This window comes from Wyeomyia smithii, chromosome 1 (assembly GCF_029784165.1).
Source record: "Wyeomyia smithii strain HCP4-BCI-WySm-NY-G18 chromosome 1, ASM2978416v1, whole genome shotgun sequence".
Lineage (NCBI taxonomy): Eukaryota > Metazoa > Arthropoda > Insecta > Diptera > Culicidae > Wyeomyia > Wyeomyia smithii.
Window position 1 is genome coordinate 185,985,238 of NC_073694.1, and position 21,676 is coordinate 186,006,913.

Here is a 21,676-nt window from a genome sequence, read left to right on the forward strand (position 1 = left end):
GACGCCTGGGTTCGAATCCCACCGCCGACAGAGGTGTCGATGGTTGTGAGGTGGCGTGATCCACTCACAACCAACCCAACTGGTCTAGATTCAATCCTAGCCGACACCGGAAGATTTTCTGAGGCGAAAAATCTCTGGGATCACGCCTTCCATCGCATGAGGAAGTAAAGCCGTTGGCGCCGGTCCGTTGATAAACGGGTCGCGAGTTAGGGTCCTGGGTGTGGAGTCGCCTCCCTGGGCGTCGGTGATTGGCCACAACAGTGGCGGAGCTAGACCGACGGAAAATAAGCGAGAATGAAAAAAAAAAAAAATACCAATATCCACATGAACTGCCCAAAAATGCATAACAGTCCCATGTAATTTCTCATCACTTTTTGCTTAAACCTCAAAAACTTCTTCACATACCCGGTGCTCTCAAAAAATCGCAAAAAAACGCTTTTTGTTGCTAAATTGATTAGAAAAATATGAATTTTGGTCCGTCCCATGTTACGACTAAACGCAAAACAAGCTCATAACTGAAAATAACTAGCATAAAATAATGGTCACTATCATAAAAATACCAATTGAAGTACTAATAGGAAAAATAATTAACTTGTTGCCTAAACAAGTATTCTGTCATGAATATATTTACCTCGGATAAATGCATTTTTGCACACACATGTTATACAAACATACACACATACACGTAATACACACACGCCATACACACACAAACACACACACAGTGACACACACATACATACACACAGATACACACACAAACACAGACACATACACAGAAACAGACACACACACACACACAAACACAGATACACACACACAAACACGCACGCTCATACACACACACATACACACACACGCACACACACATACACACATACGCACACACATTAGTTACACATACACACACACGTTACTTACACATAAACATACACACACACATATACGCACACGCCACTCAGACTTACACACACACACGCTATTCACACACCCACACGCTACTCAGACACACACGCTTGATATACGTTACACTATACCTACACTATCCAAGTCTTCCAATGGTCCCTTCCAACGGCTTCCAATGGTCCCCAGTGCCGTTCACGTCCAGTTTCGGGCTGTATTCCAACAACGATATCTGAATTAAATTATCACTGGTGGGGTCCAACTCAGATCGAACTATCGAAGGGAAGCCGAACTGTTCGCCTTGACGGTCGACCAGGGAATGATCTTCTATAACAGCGGTTCTCAACCTTTTTTTGTCCGCGTACCCCTTGGCGAAATTTTTAAAATAATTGTACCCCCTGGCTTCTAATGTTCTCGCAGAGTGGGAGAAAGCTGTGGTAGATCACGTTGTGGTAGTCTAGTCCAGGTTTCGAATTGGACTGTAGTTTGTTTTACTGCTACAGTCATTTTTTGAGAGCAAGTTTGAACAACAACTGAAGTATTACAAATACTACAAGGTATACAGCCCTAGGGTTGTATGAAATGGTGACGTGGGACTAAACACTGTAATAAGGGGATTTTTTGTTACAAAATATACAGAGTCTGCAGACAGAATCAATGTGTTTGCTCAGCGACTGTACGTATTTTTATTTTCAGCCTCCCCCGGAAATCAACTTTTGAAATATATTCAACAACACTCGAAACAATAACCTTTATATTTGGCGATATTGTGCCTGTAGTATTTTTTTGTGCAAACAACATGTATATGACAATGCACAAGCATATCGTGCTTGTTGAAGAAGCACCAAGAATTTCTCGTAATGCGTCAAAGTGAGAATTAACTCTCTATCCTCAAAAACCAAATCCAATAATACGTTATAATAATGAATGGTTTTGTCTTATTTAACTCTAACTAAATCAAATTTATAGTATGGATCTTACTTTCAAAATAATATGGAAGCCCTTACAAAGGTTCATCAATTGGCAAACATAAGAAAATATTTTAAACGAAATTATTAACAAGTTCCAGTAAAAAATCGTAGCAATCCACAATTACATTTTTATTTTTGCTTGACAATTTTTTCATTTGCCTACAACTACATTCGCTGTATTACGAAGACAGGAAATATACGTTTATTATGGTAAAGCTTAGAATAATAATATATCATCTAACAATTTTGAAATCTAAAAAGAGATTCTGTACGAATCTTACTAAATAAACAAAAAATCACAAGCATTCGCAGGCTCTTACTCTTCTATAAATGTATATATTTAGGAATTTACTCTTTCGATACTATCCGGTCACGATTATTTAGTGAATATCGAGGATAAAATTAAATAAATATCTGTTGCAAAAATTTTCAATTTTTGTTAAGTAATTTATGGTAATCATATTTATGAAATAAATCAACAGCAGCATTGCAGTTATGTCTCAATTGCATACGAATAGAAATGTACGAACAAAAGTGTACCACTGCAATACGAATAGTACCGCTGCAGTACGAATAGAAGTGTACCGCTGAAATGTACGAATAGAAGAGTACCACTGCAATCATAGACGACAAGAGACCTGCGGTTCTATACTCCACTGGTACTGTTGCTTTTACCGGCATGTTTTCTTTCAAGACATCAGTTTTTATTAGGTTCTTTAGTACCTAACACGCAGGTTTAGAAATTGTTCAAGGATGGGTATTGTTTCAAACTTTTAGGAAAACTTTTACCTTCGAGACATCATATTAATCTAAGCTCATGGAAGCAAAAATAAATTGACCTATTGGGACGGGGGAACTCTGTCAATTTTTTTTTCGGAATTGATACAGGGAATATCACAGGGAACGGATGGTGTCCATTCAAGTCGTCTGTGCTAGGAATGCTCGCATGTAATTGGTTCATTATTCGCGTAAATTTGTATCAATTTTACCGCTTAGCAATGAAATTAGAGTGATAATTAACATATTACAAAATTGTTATACATCTTATCTATTCAACAACATATTGGTTATTATTATCCATCATGTGGTTATGCTGTTATTAACGTTTGAAATCTGACGCAACATTTGCCCGTTTCATTTCCAATTTTACAGAATGCATCCCAGTATAGTAAACAAAGACGTGTCCCACGTCAAAAAAACATTGCTTTGTCCGCCATTACTGATTTTTCTTTCGCGTACCCCCTGGAGGCTCTCACGTACCCCTAGGGGTACGCGTACCCCAGGTTGAGAACCGCTGTTCTATCATGATGATGGTGATGAATTATCTTTTATTTTGAATTGGTTTACAAAGGTATAATTTTTTGACAGGATAATTGCTCAGCCTTAATGGCTCGTCATCTTTGTTCGTAGTAGTGCTTATAGATTAGTTGTTGAATTATCTTGGAGATTAATATTACATTTTTGCCTTAAGGACATGGTAAGTTTACGTAATTAAAATAAAATTGGATAACCTACCTAACTAATACTAACTTGATAAAGTTTGAATTCCCTCGTGAATCGACCTCTGGCAAGCATCCCTGAACCTAGAGAGTATCGCCAGTTCGCACACCGAAAGTGTATCTACACCGGCTAGTTGGTTGATCTCAGAATTACGCGTTCTTGGAGGACTGTCAAGGATCATCCGAAGGATCTTGTTCTGGATAACCTGTAACTTATCATTGTGACATTTGGTACAACTTTCCCAGATTAGCAAACCGTATTCTAGTACTGGCAGGATTATCATTTTATGGACAGCAAGCTTGTTCTTAAGAGCCAGTTCGCAAGAGCCGCAACCGCCTTTCTGAGGGACGTTGTTTTGATGTTCTCCGATTGGGCTGAAATTTTCAGCGTTTGTTTGTCTATTCAAGGTAGAAAGCTTTGCAAAATTTTATTTTTTTTCTTTGAGGTTAAGTGGGGTAAAACGGCCCTTGAAAATGTTTTGTCCAAAAACGTCCAAATACTAAAAAGTGCAAATAACTCCTGCTAAACTTGATGAATTTTTCTAAAAATTTGTGGTATTATTCTACACTAAAAGTACTTCAAAACGCATGGTAACAATATAGGGAAAAGAGGTAAATTGACGAAAAAAACGCATTTCTCTTTTGAAATTTATCAATTTTCAGGGTCATCCTACTCTTTTCAACATCGCTAGAAAAAATATCTGAATATGGAGTTTTGTAGAGCAGCTCAAGAGCTTTGATGTCATGTATAAGCCAAGTGTGCCAAATGGGGTAAAACGGCCCTAGAAAGTTTTTTTTAAAAAAAACCGTCAAAATCACCAAAATCACTGTAATTTCTGCTAGACTTAAAATATTTTACTAAAAATTTGGATTATCACTGTACCTTACCAGAGCTACCTACTCTATCAGAAGATAGGCAATTTGAGGTAAAACGTTCCTTGAAGATTTCATTTTCGAAATATGCCGTCAAAACCACCATTACTTAAAGAACTCGGGTTAGACTCGATAGATTTACTGAAAATTTAGATAATTACTCTAAGTTAATACGAACTTAAAGGCAAGATGACAAAAATGACAAATAGATTTACATGACGAAAATAAATATTTTTCTTGAGAAATACATAGCGATTTTCGGGGTGCTATTTCCTCTACAGAAAAGGTCCAGAACCAGAAGTTAGCATTTTATAAACAACTACAAAGCTTTTATTTGGCATAATATCCAGATGCATCTTTTGGGAAGTGACTAAAAAGGACTATAGTTTTCCTTGACTTCACGAAAAGCTTCAAACAAGGTAAAAGATATTATTGACATGATGGTCGCGAAAATAAATAATTCCAACCGAGTACCAACTTATCCGTGGAGCAAAGAAAATCGTTATTTGCACGATTCTCTGCAATAGTTATGTATGCAAAACTTAGCGTAAAGGAAGATGGTGCTTTGATGAACGTTGAAGAACATCATTAGTAAAAATTGTTAAGCATTAATGTTCGAAGTCGTGATTTTTCAAAATGATTGTTCATTTTTGTTGATACAACAGCAACCAGAGTAACATGATTTTTTTGGCCAACACTCAGGAAAAAGCGAAGAATGAGACCGAAGACAATTAAGTTAAAATTAATCAAATTAAAAAGATTTAAATTAAATTTAAAAACAATAAAATTAAAAAGATGAACAACATGAAACTCAAACCATAACTTACTTCATTTGCTCTAACAAAACTCGAAATATTGCAGCCTTGCAGCAACCGTCTCATCGATATTGTATTTTACAGGGTTTGATGCTTTTCTTGAAACCTAGTGAAAAAGTCAAGAAAAAGTTCAGTCCTTTTTAGTCAGTTTCCAAACGATGCATCTGGAATTGATATCAAATACTAGTCCTTTAGTTGTTTTGTAAAATGCTAACTTCGGGTTTTGGACTGTTTTTTGTTGAGGGAATAGCACCCTGAAAATCGCCAAGTATTTTCCAAGAAAAATATTTTTTTTTCATCATGTAAATCTATTTGTCACTTTTGTCATCCTACCCTTAAGTTCGTATCTAACTAGAGTTATAATCTAAAATTTCAGTAAATTTATCAAGTCTAACCCGAGTTATTGCAGTTTTGGTGATTTTGACGGCATTTTTCGAAAAAAAAAATCTTCAAGGAACGTTTTACCCCAAATTGCGTATCTTCTGATAGAGTAGGTAGCTCTGGTAAGGTACAGTGATAATCCAAATTTTTAGTAAAATATTTTAAGTCTAGCAGAAATTACAGTGATTTTGGTGATTTTGACGGTTTTTTTCAAAAAAACTTTCTAGGGCCGTTTTACCCCATTTGGCACACTTGGCTTGTACATGACATCAAAGCTCTTGAGTTGCTCTACAAAACGCCATATTCAAAAAAATTTTCTAGCAATGTTGAAAAGAGTAGGATTACCCTGAAAATTCACATTTTTTAAAAGAAAAATGCGTTTTTTTTGTCAATTTACCTCTTTACCCGATATTGTTACCATGCGTACTCTTAGTGTAGAATAATACCACAAATTTTTAGAAAAATCCATCAAGCAGGAGTTATTACACTTTTTAGTATTTGGACGTTTTTGGACATATCGTTTTCAATGGCCGTTTTACCCCACTTAACCTCAATGAAAAAAAATGAAATTTTGCAAAACTTCCTACCTTGAATAGACAAACAAATGCTGAAAATTCCAGCCCAATCGGAGAACATCAAAACAACATGCGGTTGCGCCTCTCGCGAACTGGCTCTCAAGTGATAATATAGATTTAATTAGGAAGTTGCATTTGTTTGATGTTTTGTCCACATGTGATCTGAATAAGCTTGCTGTCCAGAACAAGACTGAGGTATCCCACCTCACTCGACCGTTCGATGGGTGAATTGTTAACCCGGAAGGGGAGGAACGTCTGACGCAAAAATGTTGAAGAGGATACGACCCAAGAGGCTACCCTTGGGCAACGAAGGAAAAAAGTCACCTCTAGCGATTAATGAATAGACATAAAACAAGCCTAAGATGCGTTGAAATCGTCGTCAGTATGCGAAAAACAAAGTTTCGGTGCTGGTGCACTCTCTTTGCTTTCCTCTTTACGATATATTTCTATTCATTAGTGTACACCACAACACGTGGTTCTCAATGTGCACAACTCGGTATATGAAGTTATTCGTCTCTGTTACACAGAGGGATCAGAACTTGTTATATCCTTATTCATTTGACTCATGAATATGATTTTTTATCAGAAAAAGAAAGAAAATGACAGTGTAAACTCTCCTACTCTCGCTTAAACTCAACCGCTGCCGAAGTAGTCCCTTCCCCCACACGTTCCATTCCACCGCACCCAACCTCTGCTACTGTTCAGGCGACATGATATTCTCCTGTTGCTATCCTTTCTTCCTCTAACTACCGGCCTATAGAGAGACAAACGCAACGATCGAATCGCTTCTCAGAGCTGATGTAGTCTAGTCATGTGCTTGTTTTCTCCCAGAAACCTATGCACCACATCATCATTCCATTATGGGTTGAGAGGATTCAAGTTTAGTCCCCGCCTGTAAACTTCGTGAAGTGCACAAGTGATGAATAAACGACGATTGCATCAAATTCGTTTCGTTTCCACCACTGCCCTTGGGTACCCCAGCATCAAAATTATATGGCCATTAACACTTTCCGACCGTGCCCACACAATTGTGTAGGTAAAAAATGACGGATAACAAAACCTACATCGAAGCAATTCCTACATAAAAACACTTCTTTGCTCCGGTTTTTTATTTTTCGTAGCAGCTGCGATGCAGAGTGTTTTATTTTGCTGATTTAGTGCGCAAAATTAATAGCGTCCTTAAATTTGATTTTAGTGATATACTTTATTCGGAAAAGTTTCTATTTATTTTATTGTGCTTCTTTTAGAATGTTCGATTTAGTGATTAATTCACCTAGAAGTGATATGGAAAATTTATTTTTTCAGGACAGTGGGATAGACAGCTAGTGTCTTCGAAAAAGTTGTGGCAAATGGTTTTACTAGCAACTTTGTCGAAGATGTGGAATTTCTATCTCTTATGTTAAACACGATATAAAAAGTTTTATATGCAAAGTTCACTCAAATCATAATTTTGAATATAACTTTTTTTCTGGATTTTCTACATATTTTATACCTTCTACGAAATTATTGGCCAAACAGAAATATACATTTTTGAACATTTGATCTAGCTATGGTTCAAAATAAGAAAGTTATTCAACCATTAACGGTTTTTCAAGGGTTAGTTTAACTTCAAATTACTCAGCCGTACGCAAAAATACGCAGATAACTTTTTGATGTTCTGAAAGCACGTCTATTCTACTTCCGAAAGAATATAAAATCATTTGTTTAATAGTCTTTTCGATTGTTTCAATAAAAAAATCGTTTGCATTAAAATTCTGACTCTATCAAATAACTTTGTTATTTCTAAATATAGCGTTTCACAATCTTCAGCAAAAATATTAATCCAATGAAATCGCGTAATTTTTAGAAGGTCATAAAAATATAGAAAATCATGGGAAAGAGATATAATAAAAAATATGAATTTTTAGTCACAGTTAATTGTCATCCTTGCTGTCTTCTTCATCGGTTGTTTTTAATTACCTTGTGGAGTTTATGAAGCTTCTGGAATTCTCATAAGCGGCTGTTGTAATAAAGGTATAAATAAACTAGTGATAATTATTGAAAAATTCTCGGTTGAGTCGCGGGAGAAAAAAGACAAACAAAGTTTAAATAACTCGGAAAAATTGGAAAAAAATTTCGAGCGTCTTAGCAGAATCGCCTTACATCATTAAGAAGAGAAAAATTCAGTTAGTTTCTATTTCTACTCTTATATTTCGCATTTATTCTCAAAACGATTTTTGATTCACTTTAGATGACGTCATGTGTTGAACTTTGACCAAAAATTCATATTTTCTATTATAACTCTTTCCCATGATTTTCTATATTTTTATGACCTTCTAAAAAATTACGCGATTTTGATTAATATTTTTGCTGAAGATTGTGAAACGCTATATTTAGAAATAACAAAGTTATTTGATAGAGTTAGAATTTTTAGGCAAAAGATTTTTTTCATTGAAACAATCGAAAAGACTCTATTAGACAAATGATTTTATATTCTTTTGGAAATAGAATAGACGTGCTTTCAGTACATAAAAAAAGTTATCTGCGTATTTTTGCGTACGGCTGAGTAATTTTAAATTGAACTAACCCTTGAAAAACCGTTAATGGTTGAATAACTTTCTTATTTTGAACCATAGTTAGATCAAATGTTCAGCAAAAATGTGTATTTCTGTTTGGCCAATAATTTTGTAGAAGGTATAAAATATGTGAAAAATCCAGGAAAAAGTTATATTTAAAATTAGGATTTGAGTGAACTTTGCATATAAAACTTTTTATATCTTTTTTAACATAAGAGATAGCAATCCGACACCTTCGACAAAATTGCTAGTAAAACTATTTGCCACAACTTTTTTGGAGACACTAGCTGTCTATCTCACTGTCCCGAAAAAATAAATTTCCCATATCACTTCTAGGTGAATTAATCACTAAATCGAACATTCTAAAAGAAGCATAATAAAGTACGTAGAAACTTTTCCGAATAAAGTATATCACTAAAATCAAATTTGAAGACGCTATTAATATTGCGCACGAAATTAGCAAAATAAAACACTGTGCGATGTTGACACTAGCTTTGTGAGAAATAAAACAATGAATAGGACGTTCAAAAAGCGAGAGAGAAGGTTTTGTTCAAGTCACCTTCTACCTACGCAAATCTATGGGCCCGGTCGGAAATGGTTAAAAATCATTTTTTTTTGATATAACATTAAATGGTGATTTTCTACAATTTTCCAATGTTCTACATTGTTGTTTTCTATCACAAAACACACAATTTCATCCAAGAAAGTTTATTTTTATCTCTCATATTTCATCGGTTATTGACAATTTTCATTGAAACAATGCACTAATTTGCTAACAGATATCTTTAAAATCTGCAAATATCTGCAGGTTAAACCTTTTCTATATTTAAGCATAAGAAAAACGTCATTTGGTCCAGATATAGGTATTTGTCTCTCGCTGTCTCCTGTGCAGATATTTGTAAATAAATAAGTGCATTATTTTAATAAAAATCTTTAATAACTAAATAAACTTGAGAGATAAAAATTTTCGGTGAACTTGTGTGTTTTATTGTAGTTAATAACATTGTAGCACATTGAAATTTTTTAGAAAATCACTATGAAAAGTTATATTAAAAAAATAATTTTAGTTGTTGTTTCTTACAAAATGTGCTAAAACTTTACTCAGCAAAGTGGATTTTTATAGGCAAAAATGAGAAAAATAATTAAATAATAATAATTCTACATAATTCTGTAGAACATTCGAAAATTGTAGAAAATCACTATAAAAAGTTAAATAGCGAAAAAGAATTTTTAATAGCGATCTGTAGAAAACTCCACAAAAGTCCATTTAAATAAATAGATAGAAGTATGATGTCTTCAACAAAGTTGTTTCTTTTAAAATTGGCTACAACAAAATGAGAAAAGTAAAACTCGTTTCTCACTGTTGAGTGGATTAATTATGGAATTGTAACTTCTATAACATGGAGAATAATCAATGAAACAACTTTGCTGAAGAAGTTACGGTTCTAAAATCAATGTTTTTTTTTGTAAGATTTGGACCACTGCGACCATTATTTTGATCTTTTGTGGTATACCTCTTCTTTAGTCTAGGTACTCGTGGCAGACATATCACTATTGATGGAAGTGATCGTCGTTGTCCTATCGCACTCTTTCTCCCAATTAGGCACTGTATTTCGTATAAAAAGTATTACCTCATTAGGATTCGCAGACCAGACCTCAAAAGGCTCCAAAGTTCCTTTTCCAAAGGCTCTTATTCTGCGCTGTATTAGTGCACTGCAGTGGCAGAGCAAATGTTCTGCGGTTTCACATTCGAACCCGCAGAGACGACAAATTTCGTCATCTGACTGACCAATTTGTTTCAGGTGATGCTTACTTGGACAGTGTCCTGTAAACAGTCCGGTAATTGTCCTTAGTCCCTTTTTATTTAAACTAAGCAATTGCTGGCTTTTCTTGACGCTTGGTTTTATAAAGCGTTTAGACTGGCGTAGCCCTACTGAGCATCTCCAGTTCTCTTGTATTGTCCTATGTTCCCAGGTTTTCAATTCTGTTTTCAAGGCGCTTAATGACACCCCACAGAACGGTTCTGGGCCAATGAAATCGGTACATGACCCCTGTCTAGCTAACGTATCGGCTTTTTCATTGCCTTCCACTCCGCAGTGACCAGGAACCCAGTATAAACATACTTGGTTCCTTTCTGCCAGTTGTTTCAGTGAAAGGATGCACTCCCATACTAGCTTAGAGGTACATGTGAAGGCTTTTAGTGCTTTAAGTGCTGCTTGGATATCAGAAATATCAGAAAAAATGTATATGTTAGCATGCCTGTATTTCCTAGCCAAACAGACTTGTGCACATTCATAAATTGCAAATATTTCGGCCTGGAACACTGTAGGCCAACGGCCCATTGGTATCGAGATACTTATCCCAGGACCATTTATACCTGCTCCGGTTGAATCATTAATTTTTGAGCCATCTGTGTAAAAGACGACAGAGCCTTGTCGGATGTTAGGGCCACCTTGTTCCCAAACTTCCCGTTCGGTCTCTATGATTTTGAAAGGTTTTTCGAAGTTGGCTTCTGTATTCATCCAATCTTCGATACCTGGTATACGTTTGCTCAGCTGAAAATGTTTGAGGATTGCCAGCTGGCCTGTCTGATCTCCATCAGGTACTTTTTAAAGGCGTGTTAGTCTCAATGCACTTTTTTCCGCCTCTAGTTGTACTACCTGGTGGAGTGGTAATAGATGCAGAATTGCATCTAAGGCTTTCGACGGAGCACTTTTCATTACTCCTGTAATTGCATTACAAATTAGCCTTTGCAACTTTCCAAGCTTGTTCTGCGTTGACCTTTCTTTTGTTTTAGGCCACCACACTAGCGAGGCATACGTTATTCTTGGTCTTATTATTGCCTGGTACAACCAATAGATCATACTTGGCCTTAGGCCCCATGTTCTGCCAATAGCTTTGCTACATGCCCAAAGGGCACTCGTAGCTTTACCGATGACATATTCAATATGTGCATTCCAGCTGAGTTTCTGATCTAAAACTACTCCAAGATGTTTAGTCTCAGTGGAAAGCTGCAGTGTAGTCTCGCCCAGCTTCAGGCTCTCCAAGTTGTACCTTTTTTTCCGGGTGAAGGGAATAATGGTTGTTTTAAAGGGGTTAATGGTCAGCCCCTCTTGTCTGCACCATTCTAAAGTATAGTTTAGAGCTAACTGCATTCTCTCCGATACTGTACTGTCGAATTTTCCCCTCACAAGAATCACAACATCATCGGCGAATCCGACAACTTAGAAACCTAGCTCAGTTAGGTTTCTAAGTAGCTGGTCTACAACCAATGACCACAGCAAAGGCGATAGAACTCCACCTTGCGGGCATCCCTTAGTTGTGTTCCTTGTAAGGGTAGTATTACCCAATACTGCAGTTATCTCACGACTATTCAGCATGGTTTCAATCCATTTTGAGGTATCTGTATCAAACCCATGGTGTCCCATTGCGTTCGACATTGAGTGATGGGATACATTATCAAAAGCTCCCTCTATGTCTAAGAACGCAGCGAGTGCGATTTCTTTTGTATCTATAGATTTCGCTATTTTTGTCGTTAGCATATGTATTGCATCCACTGTTGACATGTTGCTTCGATATGCAAACTGATACCTACTCAGCGGAGAGGTTTTTAGGTACGTTGATTTAATGTGATAGTCAATTAGTTTTTCCATAATTTTTAACATAATGGAGGTTAGACTAATTGGTCTGAAGGCTTTTGAAAGTGTTTTGTCGCGCTTCCCAGCCTTTGGTATGAAGATCACTCTCGTTTTTCTCCAGTTGGTGGGTATGTAATTAAGTGTCAGGCTTGCCCTAAATATCTCGGTTATGAATGGAATTATTACCCTTCCACACCGTTGAAGCATTATTGGTAATAATCCATCCAATCCCGGGGACTTATAGGGCTCGAATGAGTTGATTGCCCATTCCACTTTCGATTCTGTGAAGATATCGCAGGCTATGTAATGCGCATTTGTCCTAGCGATAGTCGAACCAGCACTTGGCGCATTTGAGTCCTGCGTTTCTTCTTCTAGAATGGATCGTGATCCTGGGAAATGTTTCTCCATCATAACAATGAGTGTTTCAAGAGAATCGGTAGTAAAAGTACCGTCGTCCTTCTTTATTCTGCCCAAGCCATTCGTGTGATCTTTGGAAAGGGCTTTGTGTACTCTTGCAGCTGCAGGGGTGCTTTCAATTTGTCCACACATTAATCTCCATCCCCTCCTGCGTGATTTCATAATTTCTTTATTGTATTGCGTAAGGGACTCTCTATAAGCATCCCAATTTGAGGTTAACTTGGCTCTGTTGAACAACCTTCTAGTTAACTTCCTCAGTTTTTCTAGATTTTTGTTCCACCAAGGCGCGTCTTTGTTGGATACTCGCGTCTTGGTTGGACAGCTTTGGTTATAAAGGGCTATGATTTTATTCGTAAATTTTTGTGATGAATCCTCCAGTTCTTTTATTGTCTGGATTTGCCCTTCAAAGGTAGATTCATCACGAACTATTTTTGAATGAAAAAGCTCCCAGTTGGTTTTTCTAGGTTTCCTATAAACTTCCGTTACTAAGTCCCCTGCGTTATAGTCAAACAAAATTTGCTTGTGATCCGATAAAGAAATCTCATCAGATACATGCCAGTTGACGGTTTTTTCCGATAGTTTAGCGCTCGATAAGGTTAGTTCGAGCACTTCTTGTCGAATTGCATTTACAAAAGTTGGATTATTACCTCGATTGCATATATCAATATTATTTGTTAGTATATATTCAAAAAGGCACTCACCTCTTTTGTTTATATCTGTGCTTCCCCATATTGTGTGATGGGTGTTTGCATCACACCCAACGATGAACTGCTTTTTTTGCCTCTTGCAGTGTGCTATAAACTCCTGTACCTCCCTGGGAGGGGCTTCTTCTAGTTCCCTTGGGAAGTAGGCGGAGGCCACCATTAATTCTGCTTTTCCCCGTGTCGTTGGCAGTTACACTTGCACAGCAACTATATCCCGTCCGATGAATTCTGTAATTGGCGTATAGTTGGTATTACTACTTACCAAAAGCGCTGCTCTTGGTGCATGCGCAGAATCATCATAAAGGAGCTTACCCTTATTTGTTGAAAGTCCTAAGACTTTATTTTTGTTCACCCATGGCTCTTGGACAATAGCCACGTTGATGTTCTCTTTGGTGAACCTGCGACAAAGGATTTCGCTTGCCCCTTTTGCATGATGCAGGTTCACCTGGATGAACTTAATGTTCTTGTCGTCCATCTCGGTACAGCTTTGCTCCCGGGGGCTTCTTTCGCTCCCCCTGCGTACGGTGATTATTCAAGGGTACCATTGAGTGCTTGTTTTGCTCTCCCTCAGGTGTGCTCCCTTGAACAGGCTGTTTACACCGGTTTTTGCTATCACTCGGTAGTGAAGGCAGAACTTTTTCGGCGATTACAGCATTATTGAAATTTCGACCAGCCCTGATTTTCCGCGGGTATATAATTCCGAATTTATAATTCAGTTTGTAGTTCCAATCAGCGATTTTTTTCGCTGACGCTTCGTCTACTGACAGGATAAGCTGCACATGATTCTTGATGGGCTTGCGCTTTAACACCCTCCAAGAATCAGTGGCAATGTCGTTATGGCCTTCAACCAGAGCCAATATGGTTTCATTGTCGTTTTTCTCACTTTTGCGAAAGAAGACAGCTAAAATTTCTGGTCTCGGGATAGATTCACTATAAACAACCATCAGATCAGCTGTTTCCCATGGCTTGATACTCGGAACGATTCCTTTCAGCCAGTCTGCAGTTTCCTGGTTCTGGCACTCTATTACCATTAACCCGGACCTAAACCTGCAGTTGGTGAACTTGGGCTTGAATTGTTCCTTTCTCTTATCAACGACTATAGCCAGGATGGACTCTTCTACTAGTTCCATCATGGTAGTCGAGAGCCGAGACATCGGATAGTCCTTAGGCATCAGTCCAACCTTGAACTGGCTAAGGACTTCGGTGTAGGTAGGAGGCGCTTTAGGTTTACCGACCGGGCTATTTGCAGTCCCAGGGGTATTACCTCTGATCACCTCCATCCGCCTATTCACTGACTCATTCCGAGTAGCAGTAGAAGTCTGGCATTCCTTCTTCCTTTTTGGAAGAGGATTGCTTTCACTGCAATTAGAGGAGTCGATCTGTCTCGGTCTCTTGACTGTCTGATTTTGGCTCGTTTTCGAAGGGTTAATTGCGAGAAGACAGGCCTCGTCTCTATCGTGCCCATCTTCAAGCAACTTCTTGAACCACTTCCTTTCCGAGCCACACAGTCTTCTGGGAAATTTCTTGCCATGAAGAGCCCCTTGGACTTGAACCGACTCTTCATGGCTTTCCATCGCTGTATCCTCCACAGCAGTAGATACACCATCGGAAAAGGTTTCCGAATCAACGACGTTGACCTCCGGTGAGTTCAATATCGAAGACGAGCATGATGCAACGTCTTCTAGCGAACGGCTTTGGAGTTGGTCAACTTCGTTTCCGATCTCCATATTTTCAGTCATTCTGGTAGCACTGGAATAGACAGAAACCAAAAATATTTAAAGTGGCACACATTAAATTGATTGCGACACATCGAACTTTCGTTATCTGTAAAACGATTAAAGGTTATCGATTAAATATCAAAACCTAAATATCGATTCACATATATCGATCTTTAGTATCGCTCAATATGTGTATGCCCAGTATGATCGGAGTTTGTATGTGAGATTCCGTTGGCAGGCAGGGGAAACGAGCATTTATGTCCGTAAGCTATTAAAAACAATGCCCAGTGCAGACATATAGCCAAGCATATTTTTAATATTATTATCACATGCAACTCACATTATTCCACATACCTTTAATAATGTAACCTGCACACGATGAGCTTAGATACTCAGACCTGTGGCGATTTTACAAACACGTAATGTTTCACTTTTTCTATACCACTTGCCAACGTCACTCACACACAAGCACCGCCCGTAAGCTATCAGCCGCTTGATTGTTCTTTGTTTGGGAAAGGGCGCCGCAAACAATTCTTTTTCGAGGCAAGACACAACACTAATCACTCAAATTTCTTTTTATTCGCGTACCGTGACACTTTGTTTCCCTTTAATTATCACTCGCGAGAAATTTTTCCGTGATTGAACTCTTTAAATTCGGCTCTTAAATCGCGCAATTGTTTACACCGGGTTTAAAGTTTGGAAGTGATGCCGATAAGTGTTTCTGGGTCAAAATAATTTCGATCACGTTTTTGCAGCTTTGAAAACAGTGTGCGTCGATGATCTGCAAACACTGATCGATGTCGTCCATCAATTCAAGCTCGATGTCGTAGCGGATGTTTGTGTCGATGAACTGCTGGAACCGTGGCCAGTCAGCACGATGGTAGTTGCGACGACGAGCACGAAATCGGTTGGTGGAGTAGCCCACTTCGGGAACCACTGGATAGTGGTCGGAGCTCAGTTCCTGGTAGACGATCGAATTCGAAATGTTCGCCATGTTTGTGATAAAGAAATCGATGGTCGAGTGGACACCAGAGCGGCTCAATCGGGTGGGGGAGTCTAGGCTCAGGATGATGTACGAAGATGCTTGTAGGTCATTGTGGACGATTTTGCCATTCGGATTGCTCCGAGTGTTGCCCCAGGCGTGATGTTTGGCATTGAGGTCACCAGCCGAGATGAAGTTTTGCCGATGTCTGGTTAGTTTGACGAGATCTTATTTCAGATTAGAGGATGAATCGTTATTTGAGCTGACTTGCGACGGACAATAGGCGGCTATGATAATAATAGGGTCGACGGGGCCCGGGGGTAGAAACCTCGACCCCAACCACTTCGATGACTTTCAAGTCGAAACTGGGCAGCAGCTTGCAGCAGATGTTCTTCCTCAGCCCGATGGCTACGCCTCCACCCGTTGAGTGGGTTCGATCTAGCCGAGCAACTCGAAAGTGGGGGAAGTAGATGTTGGCGCCAGGTTTTAGATGTGTCTCGGTGATGATTGCTACGTCAGTATTCCGCTCGTTGAGGAAATCAGCGAATTCGATGGTTTTGCTCTTTAACGAGCAAGCGTTCCAGTTAGCGATATTGATAAATTCACGGACCATATTTGGTGAGGATGGAAACTGCTGCTTGCAGCTGTTCAGCTCAGGTTTTACAAGTGCGAAGGGCTACGAATGCTTCGGCCAGGAGATGCACGAACTCTTCTGTAGTGAGAAGGGAATCTGCGTTGATTTCTTCGGAGTCTGTTCGGGTAAACTTTATTCCAGTGGCAGGAGTTGAAAGCCCTGGAAGTCCCGGGGGAGGCGAGAAACGGTTCGATGCTGCGACATCGGCAAACGAAGTTGTAAGACGATTATTCAGTGGGAGAGGCTTAAGCACCGAAGCGATAGCGGGAAAATTTTGTTCGTTATTCACTGGGAGCTTCCTCCGACCGGGTTGGTTGTTTGTTGAGGCTCTTTTGCGGAATGAATTCTGCCCGCTTCGGGCAAGTACGACTGGTGGCCTTATGATCAGCTCCACAATTTGTGCAGACAGGATCGGCAGTTTTCATTATTTGGCAGGCGTCGGGTGCGTGCGTTTGGCCGCATTTGATGGAGCGGTAGGCCATATTGCAGTTTTTAGTCCCATGTCCAAACAACAGGCAATTGGAACATTGGGTCACATCTCAATGAACTGGTTTGTAGCGCTCCCAGGCTACAATGATATGGAAAAGGGCACGAATGGACTGCAAATCCGCCAAATATGTTGAATTTTTCTTCAGGTTTTCAAGGTACAATTGGTCACGGTACTTCCGAGTCTTGTTGTGGCGTGACATCTTATGGATCTGAATTGGCTTGAGTCCATTTGCCTTAGGTTCCTCTAACAGAGTGTCGATTTCCATGTCTGGAAGACCACGGAGAACAACCTTGAGCGGTTTTTCTGCTTCAATGTCATGGGAGAAATATTCCACCTTACGCTGCTGCAGTATTACTTGTACCGCCTCGTAGTGATTCAATGCCGGAACCATCAGTTTATATCCGTCAGTGCACATACGGATAGTGCATTTCAGTCCTTTATCGATGTAAAAGACAATTGCTTTACGAAGACCTTCCGGAAATCCTTCCACATAGGAGGGTGGAATTTTCTCTTTTTTCACTATTTCGGGGTCCGTGGAGTTTTCGCAGACAGCGAATCTGTTGTTGGCCAAAAGCTTTTTAGCCGCAGAATCAGGGGCATTTCCAGGTCGAGGCCGTTTACCCGCACTAGAACCGGTTTTCGATTTACCCATGTCAGGGTTCACCGTAGCGTCGGTTTCCAACGCGAAAAATGAAAACTTACGAACAAACGTACAAAGCGAACGTAGCGAAAATAAAACAACTGTTTACTGCGCAACACGCTAGCAGAGAATGATCATCTCTCAACACGGAATGTCCTTTTATAGCGTCACACAGTGTGGGGAACTTGGGTGGTTAGGGGGAAGACCCAATCACGTGGAAGCATCTCTGCTTTCTTTCTTCGTCGCTTACGTTGGGTGATGAATGCGATGCCAATTGGCTGGCATTGCTAGCCAATAACTGAATGCGTGAAATCATTTCGTCTATGTTTTTGAAGACTGCGTTAGGGAACTATACCAATCGTATGAAAAATGTATGTGGATATTCATCGTTTTCATCGTGCAAAAACTATATTTCTAGTAACCAACATGGTTTTTATCCTAAGAGATCCGTCACAACCAATCTGTCACAATTCTCTTCGTTGTGTTCTCGCTCAATGGACGCGGGAATGCAAGTGGATGCTGTGTACACGAACTTCAAGGCTGCGTTCGATCGTGTTAATCATGACATTCTTCTACGAAAGCTGGATAAACTGGGGCTCTCCGCTATGCTCGTGAAATGGTTTCGTTCGTACCTGACCGGCAGAGTTGTATATGTCAGTCTTGGGTCGTCACATTCCGAGTCATTTACAACGTCTTTTGGAGTGCCGCAAGGGAGCAACCTGGGTCCACTTTTATTCTCACTGTTTATAAACGACGTTGCTACAATTTTACCGCGAGGTACACGACTCCTTTTCGCAGACGATGTAAAAATCTTTCGGATTAGAGCCTGTCTTGGAGACTGTTTGGAACTACAAAAGTTGCTTGATGCCTTCAGTAATTGGAGCAACCGTAATCTGATTACCCTGTGTGTAGAAAAATGTCATGTGATTACCTTCAGCAGAAAGCTTCAATCAATTAGCTTTCCATACAGCTTGTCTGAGCAAGCTATTCAGCGGGTAAGCCAAGTTAGAGATCTTGGCGTAATTTTGTATAGTCAGCTTACATTCCGGGCACACTACGAAGATGCCGTTTTAAGAGCCATCAAGCAACTAGGATTTATTTATAGAATTGCCGATGGATTTCGCGACCCACTGTGCATGAAAGCTTTGTACTGCGCCCTGGTAAGATCGATGCTCGAATCAGCGGTTATCGCTTGGTGTCCGTTCAACAAGGTCTGGATTGATCGCAGGGAAACTGTTCAGAAAAATGGCGCTAAGGCATCTTCCTTGGCATGACGCTACGAGGCTGCCCCCCTATGAGCATCGCTGCATGTTATTGGGGATTGAGACGTTGGAGAGAAGAAGATCTAACGCACAAATTATTTTTGTTGCGAAGGTCCTGAAAAATTTAATCGATTCACCCGCTATTCTCGCAGAATTGATTCTCTACGCTCCAGAAAGGAATCTGCGGAGACGTCAGCTTTTGAACTTGGTGGCAAGGTTTAGTCGGTACGGCCAGCATGATGCAATTAGGTTTATGTCTACGAGGTTCAACGAGGTTTCAGAACTGTTCGACTTCAACGAACCCATCAACACGTTTTTACGTCGCCTGCGGATTCGCTAATTATTTATTGTTAATCGTCTCTAGTTGTTAATTTTATTCATTAAGAGTGTCAATTCGCAATTTTTTTGCGGTTTCTCGTGCTTAAGTGCCTAAGAACTTGAAGAGAATTACAATCCCCATTCTATTCGTTGTGCGTGGATCTTTTTCGTTCATCACTGTTTTCGGACCGTCCATCTGCAGAGAAAAAGTGTAGTTATGAATATTGTTATGCAGTTTGGAATTAAAGCTGCAATCATAAATGTGTGAAGATTAGTGTACATTGTGCCAGACATGATCCAGTAAAATTATATGATGATTTCTGGAAGCAGCCATTTGATCCGAAATGCTGACTCGATGTGTAAGATAAGTGCATTGTGTTTATATTTACAAAAAAACATTTCTCGAGTAATTTTTCAAAGCGACCTGTCTAACATTGAGAGACTCTCTTTGTTTACTTTGTCTTTGATCAATAATTATGTTATTTTTTCCATATTTCATAACACTCAATGCATAGTAAGCAAGACAGTATTACTATATCTCGATTAAGGGTAAGAAAGCTTAAAAAATATATATAATGACGTCGTAATTAACGAAACAAAGTGAGAGAAGAGAGAATCTGTCATTGTTACTTGGGTCCCTTTGAAAAGTTACGCGAGATTTATTTTATAATTTCGCTCAGTGGTTGAGTGATTCTTTTTCGAAACTTGAGTAGATTTTTATATCTTCCGGGAAATAGCAAATATAAGCTAGTTTTATAAAATCTTTTCTTATACTTTCAAGATTTAAATACTTAAACTTTCACATAATTTTGTTGGTATTTCGTCAAGCTTCATTTCAAGATTTTTCTAGCTATTGAACAATTATTGATTTTTGAGTGACTATTTCAAAGTTTTGTAAATAGGGATTACATGAATGCACGACTAAGTGTGTATGTTTCACTTTTTCGATTTTTTTTGCTTTTGGTTTATATACTGTGTTTCAATTTTGACTAGTTCGGCATTTTGTTAATAAATTCAATATACTGGCCAATTTGGATATCCGCGTTTTTGAATAATTAAGGCTTTGTATGCATGAAACTTTGCCAATTTTTCTATTTAATAGGTAACATTCGCATCGAAATGTCGTGTCCCTGAGCGTCTGCGTCGGTAGAAGGGAAATTAGCGGTCGTGCGTAATGCTTCGGTGTAAACCGGCTCGAGAGAGTTTTGCTCATATGAACGTTTTCGAAATGAAGTGATATCGCGGGGTATACCCAGAATACTTGTTCATGTCTCACAGTGACCATTTAGCCGAAAATTTCGTTCGGTCGATAAATATCGTAACTAACGAAAACGCGATGTATAGCTTCCAAAGAATCACGTCAGCCGACGTGTACTCGGGATTGACAAATAGCTGGTTGCTACAAGTGGCGAAGGCTACTTCACGCGCGTCGTACGCAGAGGATCGCGGTTTTGGCAAGAAAAATACTCATGGTTCGTTTCCGTAATAAGCGCGCAACATTTCTATATTCCGTTTTTCAGGTGTGTTTTTCGCGGGATCGTTTTCTTTTTAGAGCAGACGAAGTGAATACGAGAGACGTCGTTAGTCGATCTGTTAGATAGAAAATATCCGGTTGACCGAACCCCTAGAAACTCCGTGCTTATACCTTTCATGAGGCCGTTTTATTTTCAGATAGATCACCAACGCGCAATAGCTTTCGGTATAAAGAGGATCACCTTACGAGGAGATATCCAATCATTTGAAGTTGTCTCAATTCGGTCAAAGATCCAGTATCCATGCGTTCGATTTATTGTTGCGGTGTTACATTGTCAAACTGAATCAGTTCGAATCGCATTATGATTATCGTGGCGGATGTAATGGCGCGACACTTGTTCTAAAGAACCCGACGCTCGAAATCAGCGCATCGTTTACCAAAACGAACCCTGCTGTATACCTTGCCCTTTCTCCAACATCCCAGTGATTCCTCGTGGAAGTGCAGAGGTGTTCTCGGCTTCCATAAAGCGAGTATCACGTCAACATTTTCCCATACAAACTCCTTCTTTGACCTGCATTCGGATACGGCCGGCGCTGGTATTGCCTAATAAACAGATTAAGGTCACCAGTTTTTAGACATTGAGGATGCATGTTGGTCCTAAGCATCATCTATTGGTTCTCTGTGTAATTACTGCTTATCTGGCAATAACGGAGTAGCAAACGCGGGCGGTCAATCATGCTCATGCTCATGCTCATGCTCTAGTTGTTAATTTTATTCATTAAGACAAAAATTGTCAGATGGAATTTTTAAATATAACATAACATAAC

The 21,676-nt window shown here is 39.2% G+C and overlaps 2 protein-coding genes across 2 annotated transcripts in view; one reads left to right on the forward strand and one right to left on the reverse strand.

The window, feature by feature from the left end:
* Positions 1–21,676, reverse strand: part of LOC129733887 (uncharacterized) — a 302,189-nt gene that overhangs the window by 59,636 nt on the left and 220,877 nt on the right. The gene's annotated exons all lie outside the window — the stretch shown is intronic.
* The window catches only part of LOC129733883 (synaptic vesicle glycoprotein 2B-like), a 70,146-nt gene that overhangs the window by 1,283 nt on the left and 47,187 nt on the right, over positions 1–21,676 (forward strand). The window lies entirely within an intron of this gene.